The sequence below is a fragment of the Eleutherodactylus coqui genome, chromosome 12 (assembly GCF_035609145.1).
Source record: "Eleutherodactylus coqui strain aEleCoq1 chromosome 12, aEleCoq1.hap1, whole genome shotgun sequence".
Classification (NCBI taxonomy): Eukaryota; Metazoa; Chordata; class Amphibia; order Anura; family Eleutherodactylidae; genus Eleutherodactylus; species Eleutherodactylus coqui.
Window position 1 is genome coordinate 40,512,033 of NC_089848.1, and position 8,007 is coordinate 40,520,039.

The following is an 8,007-nucleotide window of genomic DNA, read 5'->3' on the forward strand; positions in this document are numbered from 1 at the left end:
TACATGGGGACACCTTAAGTTCTCATATACTGAAGCATGGAAGAGGAGGAGAAGTTTCCTGTGGTGTTTGTGTTCTGGATGTAAGTGGAGTGAGCCCCCCAAGAGTAAGAGAGAGTATTTTTAAGTAACTACTTCTTTTTAAGGCCAGTGCAGAGGTACTAGCAAGTCCTAAAGTTTTCCTATGCAGCCGTCCGGATCCAGGATCACCATGTAGAGGTACACGGTTACTTGTCCCACCCACGTGTCCCTAAGGCTGGGTTGAGGTACGGAAAAGCTAACTTTGGTCAGAGTGTCTGTGGAGTGCCCACTACCCCTTTCCACCTCCGGAGTGTTCTGAACTAGGAGTGGTTCCTGGCAGATAACGCAGACTGCAGGACCAGTGTCATCTTGAATTGCCTCCCTGACCTCAAATCTTTGTTTTGCCTACACTGTAAAGACTCTAAGTGAACTGCCTTGTATTTGTGTTTAAAGTTTTCTGAAGTAAAGTTTATTCTGGGCTCTAACCATTCCTAGGGACCCATGGTACTCAAGAACTGATTGTGGCTATACTTATTCTCCGCCAAAGGGTCATACTGGTGTGTGACAGAATGGTGGCATCACCCGTGACAACTACAACCCGTTATCCTGTTTATTGGGCATCTCCCTATCCTAGGGGTGTCCTTGGTGGCTTGCAGTGAAACTCTGGCCTTGGCTGCTTGCATACTACCGAGAAGGAGACTGGTAAGTGACACCGTGACACGTCTGAACTATACTCTCCCAGCTCCCCACATATGTCAGGTGTCCGGGGTCTCCCTATGGGAAGCTGCATATGCATATTAAATCTGATATACAGCATATAGTCTTTTTTTTTTAATAATGTCTTTGTGTATGTCACAGATGGGGTGCACTGTGTGTTATCAAGTACCTGTTAGTGAAATAAATACTCTATGTTCTATCCTAGGCATAGCCATTTTGTTTCAGGTAGCCATCTTGTATGCCCCTTTCATTTACATTCATTTTTCCTTTAAAATGAGAAATTACTAATATTATTACTAATATTATATAGTTGCTCAAAAAGCCTTGAGTGAACAGCCGAGGCCAGAGCTGCAGCTGATAGCTATGTAACCTGTTCGGCATGTCAAGATGACTTGTTCCTTACTGCTCACGCATGTTCCTAAATATTTATACTAAACATTTTATTGTTATACATTCCTGTATCCGCGTTCCAAGAAGGCAATCCTATATGATCCTACTGCCCCTGCGTGTGTTTGTTAGGCATTATAGATGTTAAATTCTTTATCTTGCATGTTCATATTTGTGTTTAAGTTTTAGGAACTAATTTTGAATGATTGCACTTAACATAGTAACATAGTTCGTAAGGCTGAATGAAGACAATGTCCATCTAGTCCAGCCTGTCTAGCCTCCTGTTTTGTTGATCCAGAGGAAGGCAAAAAAACCCAAGAGCAGAAGCCAATTAGCCCTTTTGGGGAAAAAATTCCTTCCCGACTCCCTAAAGGCAATCAGACTGTTCCCTGGATCAACCCCTAATAGTTCCTACCTGCTTGTATACCCGGATTAACAAATAACCTTAGATTTATAGCTTATAATATCCTTCCTCTCCAGAAAGACATCAAGTTCCCTTTTAAACTCCTCTATGGATTTTGCCATCACCACGTCCTCAGGCAGAGAGTTCCACAGTCTAGCTGCTCTAACAGTAAAGAATCCCTTTCTATGTTGGTGATGAAACCTGCTTTCCTCTAAACGTAGCGGATGCCCTCTTGTTACCGTTGCAGTCCTGGGTATAAACAGATCCTGGGAGAGATCCTTGTATTGTCCCCTCATGTACTTATACATGGTTATTTGGTCGCCTCTTAAACTTCTTTTTTTCTAGAGTAAATAGTCCCAATTTTGATAGCCTCTCTGGGTATTCCAGTCCCTTCATTGCATGTATTCGTTTAGTTGCCCTTCTTTGAACCCCCTCCAATACCGTAACATCTTTCCTGAGCACCGGTGACCAGAACTGTACGCAGTATTCCATGTGAGGCCTCACAAGTGCCTTATATAGTGGAAGGATAATGTTCTCGACCTTCACCCCTATACCTCTTTTAATGCATCCCAAAACTTTATTTGCCTTTGCAGCAACTGATTGGCATTGGTTACTCCAGTTTAGTCTATAGTCCACTAGTACCCCCAGGTCTTTTTCCTTATCACTTTTCCCTAGCGGTACCCCATTAAGTGAATATTGGTAACATCTAGAGATGAGCGAGCACCAAAATGCTCGGGTGCTCGTTACTCGGGACGAAATTATCGCGATGCTCGAGGGTTCGTTTCGAGTAACGAACCCCATTGAAGTCAATGGGCGACCCGAGCATTTTTGTATTTCGCCGATGCTCGCTAAGGTTTTCATGTGTGAAAATCTGGGCAATTCAAGAAAGTGATGGGAACGACACAGCAACGGATAGGGCAGGCGAGGGGCTACATGTTGGGCTGCATCTCAAGTTCACAGGTCCCACTATTAAGCCACAATACCGGCAAGAGTGGGGCCCCCCCCCCTCCCAACAACTTTTACTTCTGAAAAGCCCTCATTAGCATGGCATACCTTAGCTAAGCACCACACTAGCTACAACAAAGCACAATCACTGCCTGCATGACACTCCGCTGCCACTTCTCATGGGTTACATGCTGCCCAACCCCCCTCCCCCCTGCACGACACAGTGTCCACAGCGCACACCAAACTGCCCTCATGCCACACCACCCTCATGTCTATTTATAAGTGCGTCTGCCATGAGGAGGAACTGCAGGCACACACTGCAGAGGGTTGGCACGGCTAGGCAGCGACCCTCTTTAAAAGTGGTGGGGCGATAGCCCACAATGCTGTACAGAAGCAATGAGAAATCCAATCCTGTGCCACCTCCATCAGGAGCTGCACACGTGGGCATAGCAATGGGGAACCTATGTGCCACACACTATTCATTCTGTCAAGGTGTCTGTATGCCCCAGTCAGACTGGTAATATGTACCTTAACAGTAACCGCGTTGGTGGTAATGTGGTGGTGACTGCGGACCTAGTAGCACGGTTGTATTTTGTTGGTTTTCGGAATGTGGCCAGGATTAAGTGGGCCGTGGCGGGGGGATGGTGGGGGGTCTCTCTTGTAGTGTCGGTAAAGGTGAAATTCTTGGACTGCCACCAGACGAACCAATGCAAAGGCATTTGCCAAGAATGTTTTCATTGTTGGAGGAGGAGGGGGATGTTTTTGAGGCACTACGTGTCCTCTCCACGTGTCCGTGGTTATATGCACCTTAACAGTAACCGCGTTGGTGGGAAATGGCCTCGCCGCCATCATGTCTTTGGGAAGCCTCTGTTTCCACACCCCAGAGACATACCATTAGCAGCGGTATAGGCAGAGCCCAGAATTCGTAACATTTCAGCCGTAGCATTAGGACAGGCCCCACTAACATATCACTAGCAGCATTATAGGGGGAGCACAGTATTAGTTCCATTTCAGTAATAGTAGCACTCAAGACAGGCCCCAGTAACAATTCCGAAGCAGCAGTATAGGAGGAGCATAGTCTAAGTTCCATTTAAGTAATAGTAGCAGCCTACACAGGCCCCAGGAACAATTCCGAAGCAGCAGTATAGTGGGAGCGCAGTCTTAGTTCCATTTCAGTAGCTGCAGTATAGCCAAGGCCCAAGTTACATTTATGTAGCTAAAGTGTAGGCCAACCCCACACACCTTTCTGTACCATGAGTGCAGGCGAAGAACATAGAAATTGCTATGATTACACTGTAGGTGAGGGCCCAAAAAAATTGGTGTACCAACAGTACTAATGTACCTCAGTAAAAATTGGCCATGGCCAACCAAGATGGCAGGTGAAACCCATTAATCGCTTTGGTTAATGTGGCTTAAGTGGTAACTAGGCCTGGAGGCAGCCCAGTTTAACGAAAAATTGGTTCAAGTTAAAGTTCCAACGCTTTTAAGAGCATTGAAACGTATAAACATTTTTTTGAAAAATTATATGAGTGAGCCTTGTGGCCCTAAGAAAAATTGCCCGTTCAGCGTGATTACTTGAGGTTTCAGGAGGAGGAGCAGGAGGAGGAGGAGGAATATTATACACAGATTGATGAAGCAGAAATGTCCCCGTTTTGGATGGTGAGAGAGAACTATGCTTCCATCCGCGGGTGCAGCCTACGTATTGCTTAGGTATCGCTGCTGTCCGCTGGTGGAGAAGAGAAGTCTGGGGAAATCCAGGCTTTGTTCATCTTGATGAGTGTTAGCCTGTCGGCACTGTTGGTAGACAGGCGGGTACGCTTATCTGTGATGATTCCCCCAGCCGCACTAAACACCCTCTCCGACAAGACGCTAGCCGCAGGACAAGCAAACACCTCCAGGGCATACAGCGCGAGTTCAGGCCACGTGTCCAGCTTCGACACCCAGTAGTTGTAGGGGGCAGAGGCGTCACGGAGGACGGTCGTACGATCGGCTACGTACTCCCTCACCATCATTTTACAGTGCTCCCGCCGACTCAGCTTTGACTGGGGAGCGGTGACACAGTCTTGCTGGGGAGCCATAAAGCTGTCCAGGCCCTTAAAGACTGTTGCACTGCCTGGGCTGTACATGCTGCTCGATCTCCGCACCTCCCCTGCTACCTGGCGCTCGGAACTGCGCCTTCTGCCACTAGCGCTGTCGGATGGGAATTTTACCATCAGCTTGTCCGCCAGGGTCCTGTGGTATAGCAACACTCTCGAACCCCTTTCCTCTTCGGGAATGAGAGTGGGAAGGTTTTCCTTATAGCGTGGGTCGAGCAGTGTGTACACTCAGTAATCCGTAGTGGCCAGAATGCGTGTAACGCGAGGGTCACGAGAAAGGCATCCTAACATGAAGTCAGCCATGTGTGCCAGGGTACCTGTACGCAACACATGGCTGTCCGCACTAGGAAGATCACTTTCAGGATCCTCCTCCTCCTCCTCCTCCTCCTCCTCCTCAGGCCATACACGCTGAAATGATGACAGGCAAGCAGCATGGGTACCGTCAGCAGTGGGCCAAGCTGTCTCTTCCCCCTCTTCCTCATCCTCCTCATGCTCCTCCTCCTCCTCCTGAACGCGCTGAGATATAGACAGGAGGGTGCTCTGACTATCCAGCGACATACTGTCTTCCCCCGGCTCTGTTTCCGAGCGCAAAGCGGCTGCCTTTATGGTTTGCAGGGAACTTCTCAAGATGCATAGCAGAGGAATGGTGACGCTAATGATTGCAGCATCGCCGCTCACCACCTGGGTAGACTGCTCAAAGTTTCGAAGGACCTGGCAGATGTCTGCCAACCAGGCCCACTCTTCTGAAAAGAATTGAGGAGGCTGACTCCCACTGCGCCGCCCATGTTGGAGTTGGTATTCCACTATAGCTCTACGCTGCTCATAGAGCCTAGCCAACATGTGGAGCGTAGAGTTCCACCGTGTGGGCACGTCGCACAGCAGTCGGTGCACTGGCAGATTAAACCGATGTTGCAGGGTGCGCAGGGTGGCAGCGTCCGTGTGGGTCTTGCGGAAATGTGCGCAGAGCCGGCGCACCTTTACGAGCAGGTCTGACAAGCATGGGTAGCTTTTCAGAAAGCGCTGAACCACCAAATTAAAGACGTGGGCCAGGCATGGCACGTGCGTGAGGCTGCCGAGCTGCAGAGCCGCCACCAGGTTACGGCCGTTGTCACACACGACCATGCCCGGTTGGAGGCTCAGCGGCGCAAGCCAACGGTCGGTCTGCTCTGTCAGACACTGCAGCAGTTCGTGGGCCGTGTGCCTCCTATCTCCTAAGCTGAGTAGTTTCAGCACGGCCTGCTGACGCTTGCCCACCGCTGTGCTGCCACGCCGCGCGACACCGACTGCTGGCGACGTCCTGCTGCTGCTGACACATCTAGATTGCGAGACAGGGGTTGAGGAGGAGGAGGAGGAGGGTGCTTTAGTGGAGGAAGCATACACCGCCGAACATACCACCACCGAGCTGGGGCCCGCAATTCTGGGGGTGGGTAGGACGTGAGCGGTCCCAGGCTCTGACTCTGTCCCAGCCTCCACTAAATTCACCCAATGTGCCGTCAGGGAGATGTAGTGGCCCTGCCCGCCTGTGCTTGTCCACGTGTGCATTAGTTAAGTGAACCTTGCCACTAACCGCATTGGTGAGGGCGCGTACAATGTTGCGGGAGACGTGGTCGTGCAGGGCTGGGACGGCACATCGGGAAAAGTAGTGGCGACTGGGAACTGAGTAGCGCAGGGCCGCCGCCGCCATCATAGCTTTGAAAGCCTCTGTTTCCACAACCCTATACGGCAGCATCTGAAGGCTGATAAATTTGGCTATGTGGACGGTTAACGATTGAGCGTGCGGGTGCGTGGCGGCGTACTTTCGCTTGCGCTCCAACACTTGCGCTAGCGACGGCTGGACTGTGCGGTGCGAGACATTGGTGGATGGGGCCGAGGACAGCGGAGGTGAGTGTGTGGGTGCAGGCCAGGAGACGGTAGTGCCTGTGTCCTGAGAGGGGGGTTGGATCTCAGTGGCAGGTTGGGGCACAGGGGGAGAGGCAGCGGTGCAAACCGGAGGCGGTGAACGGCCTTCGTCCCACCTTGTGGGGTGCTTGGCCATCATATGTCTGCGCATGCTGGTGGTGGTGAGGCTGTTGGTGGTGGCTCCCCGGCTGATCTTGGCGCGACAAAGGTTGCACACCACTGTTTGTTGGTCGTCAGGCGTCTCTTTGAAAAACTGCCAGACCTTAGAGCACCTCGGCCTCTGCAGGGTGGCATGGCGCGAGGGTGCGCTTTGGGAAACAGTTGGTGGATTATTCGGTCTGGCCCTGCCTCCACCCCTGGCCACCGCACTGCCTCTTGCAACCTGCCCTGCTGCTGCCCTTGCCTGCCCCTCTGAAGACCTGTCCTCAGTAGGCGTTGCACACCAGGTGGGGTCAGTCACCTCATCGTCCTGCTGCTCTTCCTCCGAATCCTCTGTGCGCTCCTCCCTCGGACTTACTGCCCTTACTACTACCTCACTGCAAGACAACTGTGTCTCATCGTCATCGTCCTCCTCACCCACTGAAAGGTCTTGAGACAGTTGCCGGAAGTCCCCAGCCTCATCCCCCGGACCCCGGGAACTTTCCAATGGTTGTGCATCAGTGACGATAAACTCCTCTGGTGGGAGAGGAACCACTGCTGCCGAATCTGAGCAGGGGCCCGAGAACAGTTCCTGGGAGTCTGCCCGCTCCTGAGCATGTGTCATTGTAGTGGAGTGAGGAGGCTGGGAGGAAGGAGGAGCAGCAGACAGGGGATTCGGATTTGCAGCACTGGACGGCGCAGAACTCTGGGTGGATGATAGCTTGCTCGAAGCACTTTCTGCCATCCACGACAGGACCTGCTCACACTGCTCATTTTCTAATAAAGGTCTCCCGCGTGGACCCATTAATTGGGCGATGAATGTGGGAACGCCAGAAACGTGCCTCTCTCCTAATCGCGCAGCAGTCTAGTGCGACACACCTGGATCAGGAGCTCGGCCTGTGCCCACACCCTCACTTGGGCCTACGCGTCCTCGGCCGCGTCCACGTCCTCTAGGCCTACCCCTACCTCTCAGCATGCTGTATTACCAGTGATTTCCAAGCCAGGAAAGAAATTGGCGCAAGCCTGCAGCCAAAATAGAATTTTTTCCCTTGTTTTTCAAAGGACAAGCCACACTGCGTGTATTCAATGAATACTACTAAGTTTAATAACTGTGTTGTGGCCCTGCAAATGTGTCAGAGAACTGCAGTGATGCAAAGTTATTCGCTCCAGCAGATCAGGGATTTCCCATGCAGGAAAAAAATTGGCGCAAGCCTGCAGCCAAAATAGAATTTTTTCCCTTGTTTTTCAAAGGACAAGCCACACTGTGTGTATTCAATGAATACTACTAAGTTTAATAACTGTGTTGTGGCCCTGCAAATGTGTCAGAGAACTGCAGTGATGCAAAGTTATTCGCTACAGCAGATCAGGGATTTCCCATGCAGGAAAAAAATTGGCGCAAGCCTG